The 13,992-nt window shown below is 43.6% G+C and overlaps 1 protein-coding gene across 2 annotated transcripts in view; it reads left to right on the top strand.

Annotated features, from left to right (window-relative positions):
- The first annotated feature begins 247 nt into the window (after positions 1-247).
- LOC109884940 (high affinity cationic amino acid transporter 1-like) overlaps positions 248-13,992 on the top strand; it is a 68,901-nt gene continuing 55,156 nt past the window's right edge. Inside the window, exon 1 of one of the 2 annotated variants that reach the window (XM_031791267.1) lies at positions 248-472. The gene's annotated coding sequence lies outside the window, so the exon portion shown is untranslated. The remainder of the gene's footprint in view (positions 473-13,992) is intronic. The other variant, XM_031791264.1, reaches the window with a different exon arrangement.

Genomic DNA, 13,992 nt, shown 5'->3' with positions numbered 1-13,992 from the left:
AGAGACGGATTGTCCATCACTATCAGTCGACTACTTTTGACCAGGGCCCATAGGGCTATGGTCAAATGCAGGGCTTCATATTGGGAATATGGTGCCATTTGACACGGAAAAGGTGTCTGACACATCTATGTCGTCACTAGGCCTAATTTGCTCCTCTGAATTGTACATAGGCGGGCCAACAGGCGCCTCCTACCCCGTGAATAATACAGTACTGGGGTGTTGGCAGAACAGGAGGCCAGTTTCAGAACGGAACAGTCCAATGGCAACTACAGGGCGGAGTTAGAAAAGTTGCCATTCAAGGTTGAAGTGCTCCTTCCTAACGAAGATGAAGTTGTCCTCGCCATTTATCACAAAGCTGCAGCGAAAGTGGACTGATCTCGTCCTTCAGTTGAAATCTGTGTAGCTAACATAATTAGTCTATATCGTAAAGAAGTTACCCTAGGATTGTTTTTCTATCAGCGGCAACTGCAAGGTAACAACTTTTACATTATAAATTAAAGCCCATATTATTACTATTTTTTTTTTATTGTGAGAAATTGCTTATTTTTTGATTGTGTAAGTTTTCATTTTGTAGCCAGCGCATTTTTTTTTCCGTACATGAAGTTACTACTAAAGTCACCGGAAGGTTAGGGCGATGCACATGTAGGATCCGTGTTTGAGCTGATGCAACATTCTAATCAGTTGTATGACTGGGTTGTAAAACCGCAAAATGTATTACTAGTAAATAATAAGCTGCATTTGCCCCCATAACATGGGAATTACCATTGTTAATTTAAAGCAGGAAATAAATGAGGAAGTTTAGTAGTAGTGTAGTACAGTTGTAGTAGTAGTAGTAGCTGGTAACAACCACTGAATACATTTCCTTTTATAGCGCTGGGCGCATGCTTCTTTCTGGGTGCTTGTCCGCATGCTTCTTTCTGGGTGCTTGTCCGCATGCTTCTTTCTGGGTGCTTGTCCGCATGCTTCTTTCTGGGTGCTTGTCCGCATGCTTCTTTCTGGGTGCTTGTCCGCATGCTTCTTTCTGGGTCTTGTCCGCATGCTTCTTTCTGGGTGCTTGTCCGCATGCTTCTTTCTGGGTCTTGTCCGCATGCTTCTTTCTGGGTGCTTGTCCGCATGCTTCTTTCTGGGTCTTGTCCGCATGCTTCTTTCTGGGTGCTTGTCCGCATGCTTCTTTATGTGTGCGCTCTGCGGTCCGCAGGCTGTACAATGTAACAATTTGTGCTCATCGAGCTTCCTATACACCCCATACTGATAAACAATGTACCTTTTTACAATAGATCGAGGTTACAATGTTATTGTAGAGGGCTGAAGTAGGCAGCCTGTCATGTCAAATTGACCGCGACCTCATGTTTTTTTTTCTTTTCCGTCCCAAAGCCACCACGCCATGCTCATAGTTGGATTGTTCTGGCTACATACCATAGTATATATTAAAACCACCTACATTCTACTACTATTTTTGCTAGCAGCTCGAACGATGAAGTGCATGTACCATGGTAACGAGGACACTTTAATAATAGCCCGTAGTATAAAACATTGCAAGGTGGATAACTAACTCAAAAGATATAACATTTGAATCAATGACCATTTGTACAGAGCCCCGTGGTGGATGTGTCATAAACCCTCGCGGTCAGACAGGGACATGCTTCCAATCGTTTTTCCACTATTTATTTTTCCAAATGGGATTTTAGAAATACTTCAAATAAGGGCTGCGTTTGGGTGTAGGTTTTCCCTGGCGTGACGTTTTGATAACCGTGTAAATCTCTCTAGGATATTGGCTCTATTTACTCTCAGATTTGAAAATGTTAATTCGCATCAAAGTAGAAATCATGCTGGACTACAAATACCCTGCAAGCTCCTCTTGTGTGTCATCTCTAGCGGACACCTTTGATCATAGGTATTGTGTAAATGTTAAACTTGCCCAAGACAGTTCACAGAATTGTCAATTCAAGGAAATGTAGACAATTTAATTCATGACTAACTTTTAGTTTATCCAGAGATTCGTACCTTTGCCTCGATTCGGCAGTCTGGTCCGGATCATCATGGTATTTGTAGTTCTTTATGATAGCCACATTAGCAGCTAATTAGCATTACATTTTGTGGGGGGTAAATACATATATTAATACAAGTCACCTTGTTCAAGAGATATTTACATGATTATCAAAATATCACACCAGTGTAAACCAACACGAAACACAGCCCTTATTTTAAGTGATTCCAAAAAATCCCCTACAGGGGGAAAAATTAATGGTTTAAAATCATTTGGAACCATTTCCCTGTTCGATCGCTAGGTTTTATGGGTATTATTACTCCTACAGTGGTACTCTATTGAGCTTATAAGCAAATGCAAGATATGAATGATTAACTATTAAAAAATACAATGTTCAAACTGGTATGTTGACAGTATTGGGCTTATAGTGAAAAAATATACAATTTCTTCCGACGTGAAAGTGGGGTTGGGGAAAGTGGGGTTAAGGGAAAAGTGGGGTTGGGGGAAAGTAGGGGTTGGGGGAAAGTAGGGGTTGGGGGAAAGTGGGGTTGGGGGAATGTTGGGTTGGGGGAATGTGGGGTTGGGAATGCTCTGTAGGGTCTGTAGAATCTATATACAGTACATTCGGTAAGTATTCAGACCCCTTCACCTTTTCCACATTTTGTTACATTACAGCCTTGTTATAAAATGGATTAAATAACATGTTTTACCTCATCAATCTACACACGATACACCATACTGACATCACAATACCCCATAATGACATCACAATACCCCATAATGACATCACAATACCCCATAATGACATCACAATACCCCATAATGACATCACAATACCCCATAATGACATCACAATACACCATAATGGTACAAAGAAGAAACTTGTTTTTAGTCATGTTTGCAAATGTATTAAATCTAAAATACAGTGACACCTTATTTACATCAGTATTCAGATCCTTCGCTATGAGACTGGAAATTGAGCTCAGGTGGATCCTGTTTCCATTGATCATCCTTGAGATGTTTCGACAACTGGATTGGAGTCCACCTGTGGTAAATTCAATTGATTGGACATGATTTGGAAAGGCACACATCTGTCTTTATAAAAAGGTCCCACAGTTGACAGTACATGTCAGAGCAGAAACCAAGCCGTGAGGTTGAAGGAACTGTCCTTGGAACGCCGAGACAGGATTGTGTCGAGGCACAGATCTGGGGAAGGGTACCCCCAAAAAATTCTGCAGCTTTGAAGGTCCCCAAGAACACAGTGGCCTCCATCATTCTCCACCCAAATCCCTTTATAGGGAACTACTTTTGACCAGGGCCCATAGGGTAGTAGTGCACTATATAGGGCAGCTATCTGAAAGATCTGGGACAGGCAGGTGTGGGGCTAACTGACTTCTGACAGGGCAGGGGTACTGTGTACATCCCAAATAGCACCATATTCCATATATTTTAGTGCACTACTACCCTATGAGCCCTGGTCAAAAGTTTTAAAAATGGCACAAATATTAATTTTCACAAATTCTGCTGCCTCAGTTTGTATGATGGCAATTTGCATACACTCCAGAATGTTATGAAGAGCGATCATGTCACGCGGGACTAGGTGGGCGAAGGAATCAAACGCAGAGAGTTCCACTGGGGTAAAGTGCTCTTTACTTCGGCACACAAAATGATAAGCCCAACGATGCAGGGCGCGGACATACAACGTGACAACCCAAAATACACCACTACCTAACATGCACACACGTAACATAAAGACAATCCACCACTACTGTCACGGTGCTGACTTTTGCCCAATGCCTGCAGCAAAAGCCTCTACCCCGTCCTCTGGCTGGGCAGAGTACTTTGGGACTTTAGTTACTTCGGTGTAACAAGGGCCTTGCCGTGCGGCCCTACCAACCCTTCTTTTTATTCGTAATGGCCCTTCGCGAGAGTTGGGTTTGTTCCTTCGTTCACGTTGTCACTCCCTTATTGTCCGGTCTAGTATGAGGCCTTGGATAGATATACTCCTATTTAAATATTCTGAGTGTTATGGATTCCTCCTATAATCCCTTACCCTCAAGTTATCTTTACCTATGTATATATCAATACCTAATAACTCCTAGTAGTTATTATGCTCGTCAGCTAGTAGTCACTCGGAAACTAGTATTGGTATATGTTTTGACTCTCTTAAAAATATATTATTGTCCACACAATGAAATATTCTTTAGTACAATCACTTTAACCTATAACCAGGGTCACTTTCTGTTCAGTGAGAGTGTCAAAGGCGTTTGCTCTCCAGATCGTTAATCTGGCCTAGTTGTCAAAGTTTCAAGCTTTTATTAAGTCACTCTGTTTTTTGTCTTATACACATTATTACAATTCAATGGTTCTACAGTTTCTCAATACATCAATAATGCTCAATCAATCCTTAATGCTTTAAGCTATGCCAGATAATATTGCAAAACTGTAAATGCGTTAACACTTCTAACAATATTGACTAAATAGCAAAAATAGTTCAATTACCTTAAATGCTCAGCCCCTTGGTCACTTTCCTGTAATCGGTATTCTCGCAGCTATGACGCTAGATTCCGAATTCCAGTATCTCTATACTCTTCCAACTCTGTGTATAGACTCAATATATTGCAACTGGTACTTGGCTATTTTTCCTTGAATTGCTAATCACCTCTGGTTTCTGGTGTCAAAAATGCGAACGCCCGCTTTGTCTATGTGATCAAGAGGTGGTTAGACCTCTGTTTTTCGGAGACTCAGTCAGGTTCACAAGATTCAACCAGCTTCTTCAGAGTATGACCGAAATAAGTACTTAAGCACAATTATCCGGTTCCCAAAATATTGTTTTACTCTATCAAAAAGCGTATAGTGCAATAGTAAATTTACCTATGATGATTCTCCATATGAAGTCTGTTTCATATGTTAGTGAGGATCATCCTGTCTTATGATCTCTGTTCTCTTTATATACCTTTTTAAAGGGGAAGTTCCCACTGGGGCTGTAGACCTACGTAATCTTAGGCCTGTGTGTTAAACGGAAGCTTCCTATTATTACCGTTCAAGGTCATGCACTACTGACTCTCACATTGCTGCTTCCGTGTTACTGTTGGCTGATTCTACTCAATCATACCAGCTGGTTGTTTCTACCACTGGAGGTGGCGTAGGGGGTATGTCAAGCGTCAGCTGGGAGAAGTCTATGATAGGTATCTCCTCTGCTTCCACCCGTTGTCCAGTTTCTGCAGGTGCTGTCCATGGTTCCATGAGGTCCCATGAATGTCCTGTGTTGTTGTCCCCATTGCTTGATGAAGTGGGCAGATTCTTTTCATCTCTTGTCACAACTACCTAACATGCGCACACACACGTAACATAAAGACAATCCCGCACAAAACAAGGGTGGGTCTACCTACTAAAAATAAGGGAAGCTCATTAAACCAAACAACAGAAACACAGGTGAAACTAATAAGACAAAACAAACAGACAAACGAAAAAGGGATCGGTGGCGGCTAGATCAGATGAATTGCAATTAATTGCAAAGTCCCTCTTTGCCATGCAAATGAACTGAATCCCCCAAAAACATTTCCACTGCATTTCAGCCCTGCCATAAAAGGACCAGCTGACATCATGTCAGTGATTTTCTCGTTAACACAGGTGTGAGTGTTGACGAGGACAAGGCTGGAGATCACTGTCATGCTGATTGAGATTGAATAACAGACTGGAAGCTTCAAAAGGAGGGTGGTGCTTGGAATCATTGTTCTTCCTCTGTCAACCATGGTTACCTGCAAGGAAATATGTGCCATCATCATTGCTTTACACAAAAAGGGCTTCACAGGCAAGGATATTGCTGCCAATAAGATTGCACCTAAATCAACCATCATCAAGAACTTCATGGAGAGCGGTTCAATTGTTGTGAAGAAGGCTTCAGGGCGCCCAAGAAAGTCCAGTAAGCATCAGGACCGTCACCTAAAGTTGATTCAGCTGTGGGATCGGGGCACCACCAGTACAGAGCTTGCTCAGGAATGGCAGCAGGCAGGTGTGAGTGCATCTGCACGCACAGTGAGGCGAAGACTTTTGGAGGATGACCTGGTGTCAAGAAGGGCAGCAAAGAAGCCACTTCTCTCCAGGAAAAACATCAGGGACAGACTGATATTCTGCAAAAGGTACAGGGATGGACTGCTGAGGACTGGGGTAAAGTCATTTTCTCTGATGAATCCCTTTTCCGATTGTTTAGGGCATCCGGAAGAAAGCTTGTCCAGAGAAGACCAGGTGAGCGCTACCATCAGTCCTGTGTCATGCCAACAGTAAAGCATCCTGAGACCATTCATGTGTGGGGTTGCTTCTCAGCCAAGGGAGTGGGCTCACTCACAATTTTGCCTAAGAACACAGCCATGAAGAATGAATGGTACCAACACATCCTCCTATAGCAACTTCTCCCAACCACCCAGGAACAGTTTGGTGACGAACAATGCCTTTTCCAGCATGATGGAGCACCTTGCCATAAGGCAAAAGTAATAACTAAGTGGCTCGGGGAACAAAACATCGATATTTTGGGTCCATGGCCAGGAAACTCCCAGACCTTAATGCCATTGACAACTTGTGGTCAATCCTCAAGAAGCGGGTGGACAAACAAACAACCCACAAATTCTGACAAACTCCATGCATTGATTATGCAAGAATGGGCTGCCATCAGTCAGGATGTGGCCCAGAAGTTAATTGACAGCATGCCAGGGTGGATTGCAGAGGTCTTGAAAAAGAAGGGTCAACACTACAAATATTGATTCTGCCTCAACTTCATGTAATTGTTAATAAAAGCCTTTGACACTTATGAAATGCTTGTAATTATACTTCAGTATCCATAGTAACATCTGACAAAAATATCTAAAGACACTGAAGCAGCAGACTTAGTGAAAATTAACATTTGTGTCATTCTCAACTTTTGGCCATGACTGTACACCAAACGGCCTGTGAGGAGTGCTACGCGAACAAGAATAATTCAGTATTGAAAACGGAAGTCGGGGAAACCTGCCCGTTTTCAAGTTAAAAGTCTTCATTCTCTATTACTCTTCAGTCTATTTTACTTCATATTTAGGACGGATTGTCCACATTAATGTAATGGATTTTTGGAGTCTGCCACTAAAAATATATTTTTTTATATAATATTTGGATAGTTATTTCATCACTCAAATCTTGCTAAAGCACATTCTGTAGGTGGGTTTAATATGAACTTAAAAATAATTTGACAGGATTTTGTCATATCTGGGCCTCTAGGTCACCGGGCTGCTCGTTATGGTGCACACCTGTCACCATTGTTACACGCATAATCGCATTATGACACTCACCTGGACTCCCATCACCTCCTCGATTACCTTCACTCTCTTTTGGTTCCTTCCCCAGGTGTCGTTGTTTCTGTTTCATGTCTGTGTGCTGTTCGTGTTTCTTGTTTTGTATTATGGTCCATTTATTTTTATAATATTTAAAATAATATTTTTTATATTTTTATTATCACTGCCTGAATTTGCTTCCCGACTCTCAGCGCACATCCTTATAGATTTATATGAATCGGGTCATGAACATATGGATTGTGGTTAGAGCGTTGGACTAGTAACTGGAAGGTTGCAAGTTCAAACCCCCGAGCTGACAAGGTACAAATCTGTCGTTCTGCCCCTGAACAGGCAGTTAACCCACTGTTCCTAGGCCGACTTGCCTGGTTAAATAAATAAAGGTAAAATAAAATAAATAAATATGAACAAAGGGAGAGGTTAAACGTAGGCTAAGAGCATGGTATATTTAGAGAGCGAAATTGGCCTAAATCAAATGGACTTTCTATTTTGCAGCTCTTCGTTGTCTTTTATCATTATCACACACGTCATTTGCTGAAGGCCCAAGCCTTTACTACGTCATAAACTGCTTCTTCGATATCCGTATTGAATGCAGTAAATAATATAAAAATTACATGTAAAAAAGCTCCAGACTTTTATTTGAGAAATGAAACCGGAAGCTGCAAAGCGTCTGTAACGTTTGAGCTAGAGTTGTTTGTTATACTAGTATGTCCTTTGCAGTTGCCACATTACAGACAAAAGTTTGTATGTATAAAAATGATCTGTAACCGAGTCAAGGGAGATGTAAAGTAAAAATCGGAACGTTTAAATGTTCATTCATAGTCGTAACATAAGGTTTGTACGTTTACACATCTAACGTTTTCTGTTTAGTTTCATGCATGGCTTTTCTTACGATCCTATTCATTTATGTATGGATTTTCTAACGATCCTAATATATGTATGTTCAACCTTTTGCCAGTTATCTCACTCCCTACTTAAGGGCTATACACAGTTTACGCAAACGTGCTGACAGAGGTTTGTTTGAGTCGCTCTCTACGTAGTTCTATGTCCATTTGTGGGGCAGAATTTTTGAACGCGATGCAAACGGACTTCCATCGGCTCCGTTTGTGTAGACTGCGTAGAGCCCTCAAGTGGTATTCTCAATAGTAAAATATATGACCACAACATAAAAAAATACCATCAATATTTAATCATATGAGAGGTCTATTGAATGAAAAGAAAATAAATACCTGCACACCTTATATTCAGCAGTCACAATTTAAATCGTATATAACATATATGTGCGCTGAGAGTCGGGAAGCAAGTTCAGGAAGTGAATACGTTTTAATGAATCAATGAAACAAACAGCGCACCGACCAGAAACAGAAACCATGACGACTGGGGAAGGAACCAAATGGAGTGACATGTAGGGCAGGTAATCAAGGAGGTGATGGAGTCCAGATGAGTGTCACAATGCGCCATGACGAGCAGACTGGTGAGGGAGCACACGTGACAGATATATTATTATGGAACGCTACTCCTCTTACGTTTCAGCTGAAAACGCCATTCAAACTTTAAAACTTGTAGACCGGTCTGGAGTAGTGTGCTTATATACAAAAAAAAAAATCATACGTTATACTTTTTAAACTATTAAGCTTCTTGTCCTCCTAATAAACCTCTTTATTGGGATTTTTTTCAACATAATAAAGCTCCCGGCCATTCTAAAACGGTGGCTGTTTCTCTAAATGTGTACTATTCAAATTGGAGCACTGCTACTTCTACTACTATTGCTACTTATACTACTAATACTACTACTGCTACTACTACTAGTACTACTGTGCTTCTACACCTGCATTGCTTGCTGTTTGGGGTTTTAGGCTGGGTTTCTGTACAGCACTTTGAGATATCAGCTGATGTATGAAGGGCTATTGTTAGAAATTGGATATGTAGACGGACGAGTCGGTCAAGGATCGATTCAGACAAGGTGGTAAATTGTATGACAAGCTACAGTTTATTCAGAGTGAAGATATCTAGAACAGCATAATTACGGCTCTCCCGCTGGTTCGTACGGAAGCGCAGACGAAGAAGAGACCGTTACAATCAGTACACCACTATTATATAGAAAAGAAAGTAGGTTGATTCTGGAAGATCGGATCTTTGGATTGGTTCAGCTGGGGTGTAGTCTGTAGTCTTCCGCCATTGGCTCAGTAGTCTGTCCGTCATCGTAGAATCCTCTTCGGACACACAATGTTAAGAGACAAAGGAGATCATGTGTGTGTGCGCTGGTTTTGGCCATTAGTGTAATGCGGGAGCTACCCTGTAGGGGACCCCACAGGCTCAATTCTAAGTGGTAGCCCCCCCCCTTAACAATAGTCTGGTCACCTACATAAGAAATAGCATTTCTCTACAAAACCCTCTCTTCACGTCTCACCAGAGACGTGACACAACCTAACTGGATCCAGACACAAAGAGAAACTTCTCCCAAGGGGACTATGAAATAAGGCACGGTATTAAACAAAAATAGATATAGTATTACCATCATGTTCTCCATTCAATCCCACTATGTACTAAGTTGGCTACCAGCCACCCAGGAACTTACAACCCTCATTTAACAGAGCGGAGAACAACAGCTCAAAATAAAAGTAAAATGCTTGTCTATATAAGGCAACTTTTTCCCGCAGGAAAAAGTTGTGATTCCCTCTCTTCACATCTCCAAAGAGATGTGACTTAAACTTGGCAAGTCAGGCGGAATGATCCACTTGCATAACACATACATACATCCCCATAAGGCAACAGCAGATATAATGTAAATCTAATAGACACTCTCCTCCTCATCCTCGAATTCAAGTAGGTCTTTATCCAGCAGAGGAAACATCTGGGAAGGGGAGGAAGGGTCAATGGCTTTAGAGATAACCCTAGTGGCAAGGGAACGGATGCATGGAATGCAACAGCATCCACAGAGAACTAAAATGGCAGCGAACACCGAAATAGATACCAAAATGGAGGACACCAGGGTTTTATATTTACCAAACGCACTCATCCAGGAGTCCCACATCGAGGTATCTATCCCAGAATGAGATTTCATTTTACCATTAAGCGTCCGCAGACCTTCTAGGGCTATGGTCAAGCTACCATCCGAGGCTGTGTTATTAGGGATGAAAGTACAACACTGGTCACCAAACATGGAGCAAACCCCGCCCTTCTCAGAGAGTAACATATCAATTGCAATACGATTTTGGAAAGCCATCAGGCTGGTTGCAGCCAGTTGACCATGTACTGCTTCAAAACCCTGCTGAGTCCAGTTGCCTAGCCTTTGGACGTTGTAATGTATATAGTTAATACGATCAACATTCTTGTTAATTGTGCACCACCAACAGATGGATGATTCAAACCCTGCAGCTACCTGATCTATTAACTTATACTCATCAGGCACTCCCCTAGGGACTCCGATAGCGTCTATGTAGGAGGGGTCTCCACTAGATGGGGTGGTGTCTCTCCTTGAACGTCCCCTATATCCGGGATTTACTCCCTGGGTCCGCAGAACAAGGTCCTCGGCTCCTATAGGGTAGATAGAAACAGGCAACAAGAGAGTAACAAGTGCACAGCGTCCAGTACTGTTGGAGGGTAACTTATCAAACAGGACCGTGCTACCACACCACCACCACACATCTGCTCTGGATATTGACCTAAGGCTCCCCTTAATATTAACTGTATCCAGACACCAATCCGCAGGGATCCATCCCACCTTGGTTCCTCCTCCCGTCATATTGACACAAGTAAAATTTGCCCTTGCAACCTGGTTGGAAAACACTGGGTTCCTAGTTGTGAATTTAGTAACCGGATAGACCTCATCCCAGGCAGTACATTTACCCCTGGGGTTATCTGTAGTCATAAGAGGGATTAGACAAGCTAGAGTCACCACTGCTGGGACAATGCGGAGCAATGGACGAGCTCCCATGCATACCACACAACTCTGCCTGGTGGTATTTGCAGCTTCCTCGGTCAACAATAGCCAATTATTGGAGAAACCTGAGACTCCTGTGGCTGTTAAAATTACATCATCCGGACTTTTAAGCCTGGATATTGCCTCCACCGGGCCAAACAGTGGGGATGACGGGGACCCTTTTACGGGTGTAGTCATGTCATTCCTTACTGTAACCGAAGTCGGTTTAGGATTATTAGTCACGCAAATTCGCCACAACCAATATCTGACCCCGGAATTCCCTGGGGCCAGTATGAAATCATAACACCCTAAGGGCTGGCCCCCTGGCCTGACAGTAAGTTTCAGTCCCGTATTTGTCTTAGTTAAGGTCAGTCGCTTCCGCCATTTCACTGCCCCCTCGTCTTTTGTCCAGTCTTCCCACCCATTACCTGTCTCCCCCACCAAATTTCTCCATGACCAATCGCCAACCTTCCCTAATGTCATATACCAGACGTGTCCGGCAAACCAGAGTGCACTGGTCCCCGCCTGTTCCCTCCCCTTTATCCTAGAGTACCCTAAAGTCCCCCAAGGGATGTTAATGATGTTAGTTGCATTTGCGGGGACGCAAACGGTCGTGCTCCGTATGTCGTTGGCCTTACAATCAGTGTCAGGGGTGGTGGAATGCCTCTTGCACAAATGATTAGTCAGTTCTATATGTGCCATGGATGTGGTCAGGTTGGATGACCCATTAAAGGGTCCTATATCTGCTTGTGATGTAGGTGTATGATGCTCTAATACACACAGGAGAATCCCCATGGAAACTCCTGTGACTACAATAAAAATAACAAACACGGGGCCGGATATCCCCAATCTCGTCCAGGGATAGCCCCTATCTCTGGACGACCTGTTAGTTGGTGTGCTGGGGAGCTGCTCCCACATCCTCACCAACTAAGGGTTCTGTGGTTGTAATCAAATTTAGGTCGCTCAAATCGACCCTGACTTCAGTCAGCGTTCTTGAAGGAGTCGGTGCTGGTGTACAATGAGTCAAGTGGTGCCAAGGTGCGCCCGATTTACCTTTGACCTGGACTGAGTGTGAAGTAACCTCCTTCACTTCGTACGGTCCAGTCCACCTGGGATCCGCCCACTTTCTTTTGTGGACTTTGATCCTTACCCAATCGCCGACCTTTACCCTCAGTTGCTCCGGATCTCCCGTCAGCTCCCCCTCATGGACTTTGTGTATCTGTTTAGAAAGAGCTGCGGACAGTTCCGTCAATTTTCTTACATAGTCAGTCATACCTATCTGGTGTACATCAAGAGGGGGCATATGACCTCCCTCTCTTGGTGGACCTGGCATTACTCTTCCTGTCATTATTTCGTGGGGTGAGAGATGAGTCCCTGCCCCAGGTGATGACCTCATGGCCATCAACGCCAGTGGCAGGGCCTCCACCCATGTCAGTTTTGTACCAGCACACACTTTGGCTATCTTACACTTAAGAGATTGGTTGCAGCGCTCCACAAGGCCTTGGGCCTGCGGCTTATACACGGATCCAAACTTGTGTATAATGCCGAACCTTTCCTCCACCTGTCTCAGTTGTTTGTTTGCGAAGTGGGACCCATTGTCGCTTCGGATATGTCTAGGGACCCCATATCTAGGTATGAGTTCTGTCTGTAGCCACTTAATGACCGTTAACCCATCCTCCTTAGCTGTTGGAATTGCTTCTACCCATCTAGAGAATCTATCTACCATTACTAGCAAATATCGCTTCCCGTTCTTTACATTGTCTTCTCCCATGTCTGTGTAGTCTATACTGATGTCTTGGAAACATGCGTTTGGCACCGGGTAGGCCCCCATCGGGGTTTGGTAGGGCTTCTTTGGATTGTGGCTTCCACATATGTTGCATTCGTCACAGAATAAATCTGTCATGTCCTTCATGTGGGGGTGCCACCATATGTATGAAACCTTCTGTAAAGTTCTGAGTTTCCCTTCATGAGTGGGTCCATGGGCTTCCCTTATCAGTTCTGGACAGAGGTTAGCCGGAGCCACCAGTCGGCCATCATGGCATCTCCATATTCCATCTGGTCCCTTAGAGCCTCCCTTCTGTGTCCAAACCGAATGTTCGTAAGGGCCTGCCTCTTCCTGTAGTTCTAGTATGTGTTGGCTTGTCAATTCAGTCCTTGCCGGTTCTATCCCGAGCACCATCTGTCGGGGGCTGTATCCTCCTGCGGCCTTGGCTGCCAGGTCTGCGGCATCATTTCCTTGATTGATTCTGTTGGTCAGTCTTTGGTGGCCTCGGCATTTCATTATGGCCACTGTCTTTGGTAAGGACACGGCATGCATCAAACGTTCCATTTGGGCTCGGTGCTTGATGGGTAGGTTACCTGTGGTGGTAAAGTTGCGCCTAACCCATTGTGGTCCATCTATGTGCACTGCTCCGTGTGCGTATGCCGAGTCCGTGTAAATGTTTACGGTTTTTCCTTCAGCTTTCTCTAGAGCTTGAGTCAAAGCCACAATTTCCGCAAGTTGTGCTGATGCTGGCTGGGGGATAATTCCTGATTCCAACGTGACATGTGTTTTGTCATGCAGCTGCTGTACGACCGCATAGGCAGCTACATTTCCTGTGTCTCCCTTGTAGCAACATCCGTCTGTGTACAACCATAGGTCTGGAGATGTCAGTGGTTCATTTTCCAGGTCTGGTCTCAGTTTGAGCTCTTGTGCTGCCCTCTCTTGGCAGGAGTGTGCTAGGCCATCTTCTGCGGTGAGTGCATCTGCCATGTTCTTGTCG

This window comes from Oncorhynchus kisutch, linkage group LG15 (assembly GCF_002021735.2).
Source record: "Oncorhynchus kisutch isolate 150728-3 linkage group LG15, Okis_V2, whole genome shotgun sequence".
NCBI classification, from domain to species: domain Eukaryota; kingdom Metazoa; phylum Chordata; class Actinopteri; order Salmoniformes; family Salmonidae; genus Oncorhynchus; species Oncorhynchus kisutch.
The sequence above is the reverse complement of the archived record's forward strand: the minus strand, read 5'-3'. Positions and strand labels throughout refer to the sequence as shown.